Below are 15,374 nucleotides of genomic sequence, written 5' to 3' on the forward strand. Positions count from 1 at the left end.
GGCCTATTCCGTCTGTAGTCCTGTGGTCGGTCCCGTGTCCTGTAATTTCCCCTTCTTCGGACATTCTTCGGATCTTCCATCCTGTCCTCTCTGGGTCTCGCTCTTCTCTCTTCCCATCGACGGTCGTACGCTCTGGGATAGTTTTTGTACTCTTTAGGTCCACTCTGATTTCCGTTTTCAGGCATTGGAGGCGAATTCCGGTTTTTCGGAGTGTCTATTACGTTGACCTGATAAGTATTGCTCCTTTGAGTTTTCGGTACTGTTGAGACATTCATGGTGTGGTCGAGCTGTCTGAGGATAGCCTCAGCCTGCACGGCGGTCTGAACATTGGCAGCAATGAGTAAACGCTGTACTTCCACAGGAAACTGCTTTGTTATCGCCTGGACCAACTCATTTTCAGATGGTGGAGTGTCGAGGTCTTTCATTCGTCGTACTTGATTACAGAAGTAATTAGCGTACTGCGTCTGCCCATCTGTGGAATATTTTCGTGAATACAAATCCAACCGTAGTGCTTGTTGCAAATCCGCTCCCCAGTATCTCTGTAGGAACAAGCGCTTGAAACCTTCATAGTCTTCAAACGTATAACGGAAAGCATGGTACCAGTTGAGCACGTCTCCCTCTAAAAATTTCTCCGCTGTTCGCAGATGTTTTTCAGTAGGGACCTTCTGTTCACGAATATATTCATCAAGGTCCCTAATGAAATTTTTAGGTGTGACCCCGTTTAAGTTGTTGAATTTTCTAGGCCTGTCCTCGCTCATTCGGATAAAATTAATGATTTGAGGTACGCTTTGTGCCGGTGTAGTACTGAGATTTACTGTGGGTTGTTCGATATGGGTAATATTCTGAGACGATTCAGCTACGGGCGATATTCCTTCTGTTACAGTAGATTTAGCCTGTACGACCTCTTCGACATTACTCTGTCGGTCCATTAATGATGTCACTAAGACCCTAGTGCTCCTATCCTGCAACTTCAAGAATCCTACTTCCTTTTCTAATTTTTGGAGGGCGTCCATATTTTCCTCCATCTTCTGTTTCCCGGACTTGACATCTCCGGCAAGATTAATAATTTGCTCGAGTATTTCCGACTTGTCTTTGTCAATCATGCTCTTGATATCATCGAACTGGAGTGAAATATCTTGTATCTCCATTTGGTTGACTGAGATACTGTCCTTTACGGAACGGAGATCATCGTCGACCTTCTCTTTTATTTTCTTTAAGTCTTCTGTGACCTCTCCTCTAAGATTTTTCACTTGTTCTGACATCTCTTCTTGTGCCGTAGAAATCTCTACCTTTATAACATCTATCTCCTTCCTCACGGATTCAATGTTATTTCTGACTAGGACTACGTCACTCTGAAGAGCGGTGACCTTCCCGGTGATAACCTTATTATCCTCTTTGATCTGGCTCGTCAAAGTAACAACTTGTTCCAGGGTTTTTTTCTGATTTTCCCTGCACTCTAACACGATATTGTCAATCCGACAACTAGTTTCCTCCAGTTTTGCATATAGTTCGTCACGACCCTTTTTCGCCTCTTCCTGTATCGCAGCACCCATAATGTTCATTTTTTGACTCAACCGTTCATTACTATCTTCCTGAATTTTCCTAAATTCCTCTTTATTCTCTTCCTGCATTTTCCTACTCTCTTCCTGTGCTCTCCTACTCTCTTCCTGTATTTTTCTGAGTTCCTCTTTATTCTCGTCCTGTGCTCTCCTACTCTCTTCCTGTATTTTTCTGAGTTCCTTTTTATTCTCGTCCTGTGCTCTCCTACTCTCTACTGTCAGAGTCTCTAATAACTTCCTAATCTCCTCGAGATCCATTCTATTATTCATAAAGTGACCTGTGTCAGCAAACGCCGAAATGCAGAAACTTTCCCCCCAGACATGTTGATTGTGATAAGGCAAATTCAAGTTTCATGAAGAAAATTCCTAACCCTCATTTTTCCATGTGAAACACATCATCATAAGTAAAATATTCTGAAAATTCCGCGTACTCTGTTAGAATTTTACCTAACTGGGATGGCATTAAATCTGAAATGAACCTGCCGAACCTTGAATAATAGGAATTTGAGCAAGTCAATTTAAACCACGTGGAGAAGCAATTAATCAAATTCCACGATGGATTAAGCCACTTTTAAGCCACAAATCGAGCCCCACGTTGGGCGCCACTAAGATGTGCCCGTTGTAGTCAGTCTGCGAACACGAGACACCCCAGGGGTGCTCAGTTCGGTGGCTGTAGGCTTATAAAATAAATGAATGTGGCAGGATTTTATCATAGGGTTCATCAAATAAGCACGTTCCAAGTATAGAACAAATGTGACACTTTTATTTAATTAAATGCAATATTGGCCATCCTGAAATCTATGATTATGATTATGATCGTTACGTTATGGAATTTAATATGGCTCTTGATGTAACAAACCTATGTGCAATCAAATGGGATGGTACACGACAGTTATTTCCCTGACATTCTAACAGAGTATTTACATTGTAAAAAATTTTTTCTCGTCTTTAAAGTTATTAAGTTATTGGTTTAAAGTTGAATTTAAAATTTTCATTCAGAAAAATGAGGTCTGGGCCAAGCCTTCATCGATAATCTGGAAAAAATGCAGTAATTGTAAGAACGAGTATAATAAAGAAATATCCAAGACTCAAAAAGTTAACACTCATAGCAAAAATAAAATTTACAGTCGTTGTCTTAACAATAAAATGAAAAGTTGAATTTGCCTTGGTTTTCTATAAGTTAATCCGAGACGTCGGATATACCTGTTCACGTCGTCTCACATCTCTTTCCGTGAGAATTATACTGAACGTTAAGTATTTGACCAATAATTAAACAAAATAAAACGCCTCCTGGGCTTGCAAACGTAAGTAAATGGGGAGAATACCATCCATGTGGAAATCCTGTCCACTATCAATCGATAATATCAGTGTCACATATTTCAGAACAGAACACATAAAAAAAATTATCCTATAAATACTAACAAATAACTACTTCTACAGCTAACTACGGAAATTGGCAAGAAGAATGTGAGTACCAAGAAGAAAATATTTACACTATGTACATGTCGACGAGTGTCGATCAACCGTATTACTCTCCTATTAACGAATTCATTGAGTTACAGCAAGATTGAGTTATCACATGAGAGCGACAAATTGCATCAACGAATGAACTGATATAGTCACGAATCAGATATTATTTAGATATTTCGTCGAAGACCTGTTCTTTAGACCTAAGGCCTTCTCGAACATTATCTGTACCTTGAGCTTGAAATTACTGGATTACTTGAGAAAATTTGGGATATTCCCACGAATTAAAAAGTACATCAAGTAACATGGACTTTCATTTTCTTCCTCTGAAGACACCAATATTAGGCCACACTGCATTTATCGCGAATAATCCATTAACATGTGAAAAGCTCAGTTTCACGAAGATTTGTGCCATGCACAATTATTCCATATACTCTACACGTACAGTGTACCACAATGACGACCCTTACTTGTCGCATCTTAATCTCAAATATGCGTAGCCATGAAATATCAGGACCTACCATCGTCCTACAAATACATAATATCCACTTAAAAGTGTCTCGATGATTAATTACTCCAACTAATTATCACATGCTCCCAATGCACATGTTCACATTAAATTCGTACATAGAATTCAGACTCAATATCCCGATGACACGTTGTCTCAGACACGAGGTACAAGTAGAAGTTCCAATACAAGGAAAATATAGAAAATATGGACGAAATATCCTACCATTAAATCCATCGGACATAAATTAATTCATATTCGTGACGAAATTTACTCAATAAGCAAAGATGGTGTCGATAACACATGGATAACTATCAGAACCCTTCACTGTCAAATCCATGGCCACATGGTCATTAAGTAGTCACATGTGTCAGTCTTACGACGTATTCGAGCAAATAAACAACCACAAAATGTGTCAAAATAGCTTACTAAGAAGAAAGAAAGAATAGAACAAAACTACATAGAACAGATATAAATGAGACGTAATCGACTTAACTTATAGAGAAATCTTCATGTCTGGAAGTCTGGGTTCTCAATCAGCCATGCCAGGAAGAAAGAATCTGCATCCCGACGCCGCCAACGATGGTCAAAGGTTTAGAACTTCATGGTGAAGCACTGGTAATCCATGATGTGAGTTTCCGTCCTCTTCTGGAAATATTCACGTCCACGTCTTCCGCGTCCACTCGTAAGAAAGCTGAAACTTACACAAAATGTTTTAGAGTAGGCTCCAAGCACACACGTAACAGTATTTTGGAAATGACACGTACTTAAGGGATTAATATCTGCACATTCGACGTCTGATCACAGCACTGTTCTAAATTATATCCAATTTTCAGACGTGTAGAGCACAGGAGTGAAGCCAGTATTCACGACGTTCCACGCTGAGCGACTGAAGGTGATAGTCCAAGAACACGCCAGTGTGTGTGTGAGAATGAGTATTCGTATCACATGACTTAAATATCATGTCGGGTGCACATGCACGGAAGTAAAGTCAATTTAGGAACTAAATTCTTCTACTGTACGAATCTACAACTTCATCACCATTTTAGCCACAAGGTCGTGCAAATTATTCCAAAATTTCAGTTTTTAATTTATATCCCCTAAATGTGCTATTCTTTTATCCAGTTTATTTTAATTTAGTCCTTGAGCCTTCCGTAATTATGCACGTCGCCATCAAAGATATTACAAATATTTCATTCATATCATTCCTCGCAATTACAGGTGACACGCGCTGGCCTCCTTCTCTCACTCGCCAACCTTCATTTTTTTATTTTTATTCCGTTAGCCAGCTGGCCGCCCTCTGCACAAAAAAAACTCGTTCTCGCCCTTGTCCAAGGTCGCGCGCTCCCCATCTCGCCGACAAGCGAACACAAGCCGCACCAACACCTGTTCACTCATTTGTGGCCCCACGGTCACAATACCTATGATTGGTCAGAAATTAATAACGGAAATTCGGGATTGGTTAAATGCAAAACAAGGGGAAAGAGAGGGGTATACAGCCAACTTAAACAATAACAGAAAGGAATTTAACAAAGAACAAACTTTTGAAATAAAATTTTCTCCAAGGAACAGTTATTTTTCTTCGCACTAGGGTGCACTATTGTAGTTCTTCAGTAGTGTCCTCTAGAAGAGAAAGTTCACACTTCTTACTTCAAGCAAAACAAAAACACATCAAAAATGACACAGTTCTAAAACTCCGAAATTTACAGGTAGTGACATCTTCTGTGAAAGTAGAAAATTAATACCGCCAATAAAGTTCAGACTTCCTCCAGCAGAGGAGTTTCAACTGGCGCACATTTTAAATTAGCGGCGTGGAGGTGTACCGCCCGGTACAATAATAATAATAATAATAATAATAATAATAATAATAATAATAATAATAATAATAATAAAATAATAATAATAATAATAATAATACTCATCCAGGCGCTTTGGAGACTCTTTCTATTGTATAGTCATGGAATGAATTTTTGTGGCTCACCATGTCTCGCTGTCCTGCTTAACTTTACCTTTTCTGTAATATTCTTATTCATGACTTTAACTCTTCTTACCTCTTTGGGCGTATTGGGTACGCGGTATGGGTCTAGAATCTTGTATTAATGAGATGGTTTGTTCGAATTCCACCGTCACCAAATCTGAGTAAGGTTTTCCATGGTTCCTTATTTTCAAACCAGCCAAACACTGGGTAGGTACCTTAACTAATGCCACTGGTATTACTTAGTCAGTCTGAGCTCTTTCTGATACCAGCGTTACCCAAAAATTGTTTGTTTGTTGTCATGTTAAAGATTGTCTGCATTTGGTGTTGTGCAGACGAGGGTACTCTGCCGACTGCAGCTTTATATTCGTCACACAGCCATAACCACTAACCACCTCTTCTTATTTGAAGGTTTTTAATAATAATAATAATAATAATAATAATAATAATAATAATAATAATAATAATAATAATAATAATAATAATAATAATAATAATAATAATAATAATAATAATAATAATAATAATAATAATAATAATAATAATAATAATAAATATAATAATAATAATAAAACTGCAAACTATGGACGTTTGGAGACGGGGAAAATGTTTATTCACTTTTCTTTTTAGAAAATTTTATAAGCTCATACCTGTTACATACCGAGGTGTATTTCTTTTGGGTTTGCTTTGTATGGTATTTCAATCTATGTTGGCACTGTTGTGAGTCAGTTGGATCCTCGGCTTGAAATAATTTCTTCTCTCAAGGAGTGTACATGAGGCTGTATTTTATTATATTTCCTTTACGCTTTCCCTAAACCCCTGCAAACAACTAAAAGGATGGGAACTGCCTTAAATGAAACCGCCTCAATAACATCGAATAAAATAGCTATATTCTATGACCTATCCAAGAATGTTCGTTTCATCAAGCAGCTATGTAGTATTGCTATCACTGACTATTCCTCTGTTTTCCACTTAACCCACATACAACAGTTTGGCAACTGCACGTAGAAATCAGGAATTCTGGACCGATCTGCGAGAGCAGTACCAAAACAACTGACACTCACTGAACTGAACTGGACACACGCAAATACCCAGTACGTCATGATTGATATCAGAACTCCAAAACTTAACAACTGACTTTACATCATTCTAGTTACTTAACTACAACTGACACAATTCTACACTATTTTATATATTCTGGCTATGGTTCTGGATCAGGGGCGGCTCTTCAGGTGAAGTGCCACTTCACCACTTATTTTTACCATAATGAATTACTTAAATTTATTTTTCTTATGACATTTGCTGTTTTTACGGAAAGAAAATGTTTTGTTGTACGGCGTTTGGAGCACCTCATCACCTGATAAGACCAGGGGAACTCGCGAAAGCGCCGGCTGTCGGCCACAGTACGGCGCGTGAGACTGAGTGAAGACGAGAGATTCCGCAGCTGCCTCAACCTCCCAAGTGCTCCCTCCTAGCGCTTGGCCTTGGCGGTTGCCATGACAACCGTGACGTCACCCGCGTACTTTCCACATAGCGGAATGTGCTAGTGAAGTTGTCGGAAGAGCGGAATGTTTCGTCTTCCCTGCGTCATCCTGTGTGAAGTACGAGTACTTACGTTTCGTAGTGTTGTGTTGTTTATGACATAGTGTGGTGTATTTTATTATAAACACCATTTTCACGTTGGAGAAACGAATATCAGAATGAAGTTCTACTTTTTGATCGCCCTACTGAATCACTGCCTACAAAAGAAGTGAAACTTTCGGTAAATCTTAGTTTCAAACGATCGTGGTTTAAGGAATTTTCATGGTTGTGCTCCTCTCCAGCTCTACAGAAGTTGTTTTGTTGGGCCTGCTTGCCTTTTATCAATAAACATAACGTTTGGAATAAAGAAGGATTTTCAGCCCTTTTGAACATAATACGTTCTTTACATAAGCACCCAGACTCTGGAGAACATAAAATACGGCAGCTAGATTTCAAGACATTGGAAACAAACCAAAATACGATCTCTGATGTCCTGAAGGAAAATGCAAGACTGTATATTGTAATTGTACAGTTCAGTGAAAATGTACATTTAAATAGGCTTTCCCTTCATTTGGTAATTAATGCAGTGCTCTATTTAAGTAAGCAAGAGCTAGCTTTTCGTGGTCATGACGAAACATTCAATTCAATAAATCGTGGTCACGTGCTGGACCCTCCGCCAGTCACAGGTACGAGGTACGAGTATAAAACAACCAAAAACAACACGTAGTTCCTAAATCTTGTCCTTCTCTGTGGTGTAGTGGTTAGTGCGATTAGCTGCCACCCTGGAGGCCCGGGTTCGATCCCCGGCTCTGCCACGAAATTTGAAAAGTGGTACGAGGGCTGGAACCGGGTCCACTCAGCCTCGGGAAAATTAAGGCCACGGCCGCATCCTTCCCTCTTCCTTGTCTATCCCTTCCAATCTTCCCATTCCCCACCAAGGCCCCTGTACAGCATAGCACGTGAGGCCGCCTGGGCGAGGTACTGGTCATCCTCCCCAGTTGTATCCCCCGACCCAGAGTCTGAAGCTCCAGGACACTGTCCTTGAGGCGGTAGAGGTGGAATCCCTCGCTGAGTCAGAGGGAAAAACCGAACCTGTAGGGTAAACAGATTAAGATCTGTCGCTCGAAACCGAACGGGTAATAGCTCTTCACCACGAGCCGCCACTGTTCTAACAAGATCACAAGATACCCTGTCTTTCTCACGACAATGCATTAGTTAAAGATAGCTAGAATGCTATGCATCATGGCCCCAGAGTTCATTTACAAGGGAGATCAAAAACTAAGGTTAAAAGGCCGATATTCCTGGGTTTCGTCTGCTAGTTCTGTGCGGTAATTCTAATACATGCGTTCGGCAACTGTGCAGAGTTTCAGCCACACGCTACCTACAGCGCTTATTTGGCCGCGGGTTCGATTCCCGGCAGGTCAGGGATTTTTACCTGGACCTGAGGGCTGGTTCAATGTCCACCCAGCCTACGTGATTAGAATTGAGGAGCTATCTCACGGTCAGATAGCGGCCCCGGTCTAGAAAGCCAAAATAACGGTCGAGAGGATTCGTCGTGCTGACCACACGATACCTCGTAATCTGCAGGCCTTCGGGCTGAGCAGCGGTCGTTTGGTAGTACAAGGCCCTTGAAGGGCTGTAGTGCCATGGGCGGTACCTGTCCATACACTTATTTTAACACTGTTTTAGATTTGCTGTTCACTTTGCAAATACAGGTTTTTTACTGTTCAGAACTCATATAGGTCGTACACTAAATAAGTTCAACAACACTCCTTATATAGGCATCCAATCATGTAGACTGGCCTCTTCATGCTCTGTTATTCTTCTTCTTCCCGAGTACTTGTCTTCTTTCTTTTTTTCTTTCTTCATCTGTTTACCCTCCAGGGTCGGATTTTCCCTCCGACTCAGCGAGAGATACGACCTCTACCGCCTCAAGGGCAGTGTCCTGGAGCCTCAGACTCTGGGCCGGGGGATACAACTGGGAAGGATGACCAGTACCTCGCCCAGGCAGCCTCACCTGCTTTGATGAACAGAGGCCTTGCGGGGGGATGGGAATTTTGGAAGGGATAGACAAGGACGAGGGAAGGATGCGGCCGTGGACTTAAGTTAGGTACCATCCATGCATTTGCCTGGAGGAGAAGTGGGAAACCACGGAAAACCACTTCCAGGATGGCTGAGGTGGAAATCGAACCCACCGCTACTCATTTGACCTCCCGAGGCTGAGTGGACCCCGTTCCAGCCCTCGTAGCACTTTTCAAATTTCGTGGCTGAACCGGGAATCGAACCCGGGCCTCCGGGGATTGCAGCTAATCACACTAACCACTACACCACAGAGGCGGACCCCGAGTACTTGTACACAAACAATATCCAATACGAAAAAGCTTTCCACCTTCCGCATTCACGTACGAAATAAAATAACGTTAAAATAAAGGTTTTATTATACCGTAGACATCACGGGGTAGTGATACTGTACTAATGTTCTAAGAGTTTCACTGACAATGACAGTGACTTTCCACTGAGCAAGATGGCACGTTCAAAATGCTAGAAGCAAGTGAACACAGAGGTTGCATAATACATTATTCTTTTCACCATTTCGAAGGAGACACGAGTTTTGCTGCATTGCATAAATTATCCCGTGTGAAAAATCTTCGGTTGCCCGAAATGACACTACATTTCCCACCATTACTCCATTGTCATGTCCCAACAAATTACTCATTGAAGCATTGAAGTGTACAGCTAGGGTTTTCTCTCCAGTGTTTCCCCGTTATAAGCTACCAGAGATCCAAAACATTTGCCGCTGCATCTCCCATGGCTATTTCCTTATCCTGGTGGAGAAAATAGAGTACATTCTCGAAGAACAATCGCTACTTCCCTAAAATTACAATCAAATAGTTCATGAACATCTGACGGTAGCCTCCGTGGCTCAGGTGGCAGCGCTTCGGCCACTCACTGCTGGATGCTGTGGTTCAAATCCCGATCACTTAGTGTCAGATTTTTGCTGGACAAAACGGAGCTCGGACAGGTTTTACTCCGAATACTCCCGTTCTCCCTGTCATCATTCATTCCTGCAACACACTCCATTATCATTTCATCAGTCAGTCATTTATCATTGCCCCAGAGGAATACGACAGGCTTCGCCAGACAGCACATTTTATCATACTCGCCGCTAGAAGGGGCCTTAATCATTTATTTCATTCCTGACCCGGTCGAACGACTGGAAACAGGCTACCGGTATGGATTTTCAGTTCATGCACGTCTGACAGTGTAGCATTATCAGCTTCGACCATGATTATTCTTCGGATATAGTTCGTGCAATGCCCCATCAAATTATTACCATCTTTCGTCTTCTGTAAAGCCGCAGGTACCTTTCCAAAATGTGAAGTTGGGGAAAGTAACAGTTTATAAAAATGGTTCTTTAATTTATTTGTATCCACCGTCAGCTCAATGTAATCCAAGAGTGGAGATTGCTGGGATTGCTATCAGATCCCACATATGTAGAATTCAAAAAGGAGAAGAGATGCTTTCCAGAAGATGTAGTCTGGCTACCAGCCCTCTACTGCTACTGCTGGAAGATGTGGTCTGGTGAACAGTACCCTATTGCTACTACCAGAAGATGTGGTCTGGCTACCAGCCCCCTACTGACACTACAAGAAGTTGTGGTCTGGCTACCAGCCCCCTACTGATACAACTAGAAGATATGGTCTGGCTACCAGGTCCCTACCGCCACTACTAGAAGATGTGGTCTAGCTACCAGCCCCCTACTGATACTACTAGAAGATATGGTATGGCTACCAGCCCCCTACTGATTGTACTAGAAGATATGGTCTGGCTACCAGACCCCTACTGATACTACTAGAAGATGTGATCTGGCTACCAGCCCCCTACTGATACTACTAGAAGATGTGGTCTGGCTACCAGCCCCCTAATGATACTACTAGAAGATATGGCCTGGCTACCAGCCCCCTACTGCCACTACTCAAAGATGTGGTCTGGCTACCAGCCCCGTACTGACACTACTAGAACATGGCCTGGCTACCAGCTTCATACTTCTACTACTAGAAGATGTGGACTGACTACCAGCCCCCTACTGCCACCACTAGAAGATATGGTCTGGCTACCAGCCCCCTACTACCACTACTAGAATATGTGTACTAACTACCAGACCCCTACTGCCACCACTAGAAGATATGGTCTGGCTACCAGCCCCCTACTGCCACTACTAGAATATGTGGTCTGACTAACAGCCCCCTACTGCTACTGCTAGAAAATGTGGTCTGTCTACCAGCCCCATTCTACTACTTTATAACATGTGGTCTTTCAACCAGCCACCTACAGCAACAGCTAGCAAATGTGGCCTGGCTGCCAACTAACTACTGCTGTTACCACAGGATGCGGTGTGATTACCAGTCCCTTACCGCTGCTGCTAGAAGATGTGGTATGGCTACAGTTCCTCTACTGCTACTACAAGAAAATGTGGTCTGGCTACCAGCCCCCTACTGCTACTACTAGAAGATGTGGTCTGGCTTCCAGCCCCTACTGCTGATACTAGAAGACGCAGTCTGGCTACCAGCACCATGCTGCTACTACTAGAAGATGTGGTCTGGCTAACACCTCCATTTTGCTACTACTAGAAGATGTGGTCTAGCTACCTGCCCCTACTGCTACTGCTAGAAGACGCAGTCTGGCTACCAGCACCATGCTGCTACTACTAGAAGATGTGGTCTGGCTAACACCTCCATTTTGCTACTACTAGAAGATGTGGTCTAGCTACCTGCCCCTACTGCTACTGCTAGAAGATGTGGTCTGGCCACCAGCCGCTACTGCTACTACTAGATGATGTGTTCTGGCTACCAGCCCCCTACTGCTATTACTACAAAATGTGGTCTGGCAACCAGCCCTCTACTGCTGCTACTAGGAGATGTGCTCTGTCTACCAGCTCCTACGGCTGTTACTAGAAGATGTGGTCTGGCTATCCGCTCCTACTGCTATTACTAGAAAATATGGTCTGGCAACCAGCCCCCTGCTGCTGCTACTAGAAGATATGGTCTGTCCACCAGCACACTTCTGCTACTGCTAGAATGTGTGGTCTGCCTACCAGTCACCTACTGCTATTACTAGCATGTGTGGTCTGGCTACAAGCCTCCTACTGCTATCACTAGAGGATGTGGTCTGGCTACAAGCCTCCTATGGCTGTTACTAGAAGATGTGGTCTGGCTACCATCCTCTTACTGCCACTACTAGAAGATGTTGCCTGGCATCCAGTCCCCTACTGTGGCTACTCGAACATGTGGTCTGTCTACCAGCTGCTACTGCTACTACTAGAAGATGTGATCTGGTTACCAGCACTTTACTGCTACTACTAGAAGATTTGTTCTGGCTACAAGCCCGCTACTGCTATTATTAGAAGATATAGTCTGGCTACCAGCCCCCTACTGATACTACTAAAAAATGTGGTCTGGCTACAAGCCCCATTCTACTACTACTAAAAGATGTGGTCTAGTTACCACCCACTTATTGCTACACCTAGAAGATATGGTCTGGCTAGCACCCCGCTACTGCTACTATTAGAGGATGTGGTCTGGCTATCTGCCCTCTATTGCTACTACCAGAAGGTATAGTCTCTCTACCAGCCCCCTACTGTTACTGCTAGAAGATGTCATCTGGCAACAAGTCCCTACTGCTACTACTACTAGATGATGTTTTGCTACAATTCCCATACTGCTACTCCTAGAAGATATGTTCTGGCTACCAGCCCCTTATAATATTACTAGAAGATGTGGCCTGGCTACCAGCTCCCTACTGCAATTACTAGAAGACGTGGTCTGGCAACCAGCCCTCTAATGCTACTATTAGATGATATGGTCTGGCTAGCAGCCCCCTACCCCTAGTATTAGATGATGTGATCTGGCTACCAGTCCCCTACTCCTACAACTAGGAAATATGGTCTGATTACCAGTGCCCTACTGCTGTTGGTAGTGTGCTTATTTTATTATTGTAAAATATTTGTGTAGTACTGGTGTGGTAGAGGTATCCGTAGAAACTCTTACTAAAATATTGTTGAAATTAGGATAGGCTTAATAGCAGTTTGGAATTGTGTAGTTCTTGTGTATTACTTTCGATATTCAGTAATTAACAGCAGCTTTTATCCTGTTAGGGGTTGTAGGATAAAAAATAGAGCACGACTAAGTAGTATTGTAGTGTAGTCGTATATTAATTACCTTATTGTTGTGTACTGTCCCAGACAATATATCCCTCCGTTCATTTATTTTTTTGCAAATAAGTTATTTTATTTTTTTATTTAAAATTTTCCCCCCGTAAAGAATGGCTAAGGAGCGCGAGTGTACTTATTGTGGGTGTGGTGAGGCATTGAGGGGTATGAGGGAGGAGTTGGAAAGTTTGAGGGAGATATTAGGATTCTCACAGAAGACGGGAAGGAAGATAGGACTCCCTCAAACAATGTACAGGTTACAGTAGTTGTACAAGAGGGAGGGGAAGGAAAGGGAGGAGTTGTAGAAGACAGGTGGTCTAATGCTCTAAGGGGAAGGAGATTGCAGGCTAAGGGCTCTATTCAGGATCAGAATTCAGGACAGGTGTCTGTGCGAAATCGGTACGAGTCACTCCAGGTAGAACAACAGAGGGAAGATGAGGGACAGGGAACTGTTGCTGAGATGCGTGGAAGTAGGAGGAAGGGAAAAGGTAGGAAAGGGAAATGTAGAGTAGAGGATAGGAAAAGACAGGTGGAACAGGGTCATGGGATGGAGAAAAGGGAGGAGGAAGTAGCTTCTGCAGCTATCAGGAAAGATAGGGCTGACCAGGAGGGGAGGGGATCAAATGAGGTGGGTAGAGTTGAGGCTCTGGTCATGGGGGATTCCATCGTCAGACACGTGGGGAAAGTGTGTGGAGGAAAGGGTACCAGGGTAGAGTGTTATCCAGGAATTAGGTTGAGGCAGATGTTGAGGAAAGTAGAAGAGAGGGAGGAGGGGAAGGAGAAGGTGGTAGTGTTTCACGTTGGTACCAACAACGTAAGGCAAGCTGATATAAGTACCAACATAGTTGGAGATGTGTGGGATCTGGTAAATGCAGCACAGGTGAAGTTTAAGAAAGCGGAGATTGTTATTAGTGGAATACTGTGTAGGAGGGATACTGACTGGAGGGTGATTGGGGATTTGAATGAGACTATGGAGTGGGTATGTGGGAAACTGGGAGTGAAATTTCTAGATCCTAATGGGTGGGTAAGAGAAAGGGATCTGCGCTCGGATGGCCTTCATTTAAACCGCAGTGGTACGTATAAGTTAGGAAATTTGTTTGGAAGGGTAATAGGGAGGTACATTCAGGGAAACGGGATGGCCTAGGGAGCGGTGATAAGGGAACAGGGAACTGGAAATCAAGTAGGGATGACATAAAATTGTTAGTGTTGAACTGTAGAAGTATTGTAAAGAAAGGAAAAGAATTAAGTAATTTAATAGATGTATATTCACCAGATATTGTAATAGGAGTTGAATCATGGCTGAGAAATGATATAATGGATGCAGAAATTTTCTCACGGCACTGTAGTGTGTATCGTAGAGATAGGATAGGAAAGGTGGGAGGGGGTGTTTTCATTCTGGTGAAAGAAGAATTTGTAAGCTACGAAAAAGTTAAAGATGAGACACATGAAATTCTAGGTGTAAGGCTCATTTCTAAAGATAATAGGCAACTTGATATATTTGGAGTGTACAGATCGGGAAAGGGTAGCACTGATGCGGATTCAGAATTATTTGATAGGATAGTCAGCTATGTGGGAAACAACATGGAAAGAAATGTGATTGTAGCGGGAGATCTGAATTTGCAAGATGTCAATTGGGAAGGAAATGCGAACGACAGGAAGCATGACCAACAAATGGCAAATAAGTTAATATGGGAAGGACAGCTAATTCAGAAAGTGATGGAACCAACCAGAGGGAAAAATATTTTGGATGTGGTGCTGATAAAACCAGATGAGCTCTATAGGAAAACTGAAGTAATAGATGGTATTAGTGATCATGAAGCTATTTTTGTGGTAGTTAAAAATAAATGTGATAGAAAGGAAGGTCTTAAAAGTAGGACTGTTAGGCAGTACCATATGGCTGATAAAGCAGGTATGAGGCAGTTTCTAAAAAGTAACTATGATCGGTGGAAAACGGTAAATAAAAATGTAAACAGACTCTGGGATGGGTTTAAAGAAATTGTTGAGGAATGCGACAACAGGTTTGTACCTTTAAGGGTGATAAGGAATGGTAAAGACCCACCTTATTATAATAGAGAAATTAAGAGACTAAGAAGGAGGTGCAGACTGGAAAGAAATAGAGTTAGAAATGGCTCTGGA

Source organism: Anabrus simplex, chromosome 2 (assembly GCF_040414725.1).
Source record: "Anabrus simplex isolate iqAnaSimp1 chromosome 2, ASM4041472v1, whole genome shotgun sequence".
Classification (NCBI taxonomy): Eukaryota; Metazoa; Arthropoda; class Insecta; order Orthoptera; family Tettigoniidae; genus Anabrus; species Anabrus simplex.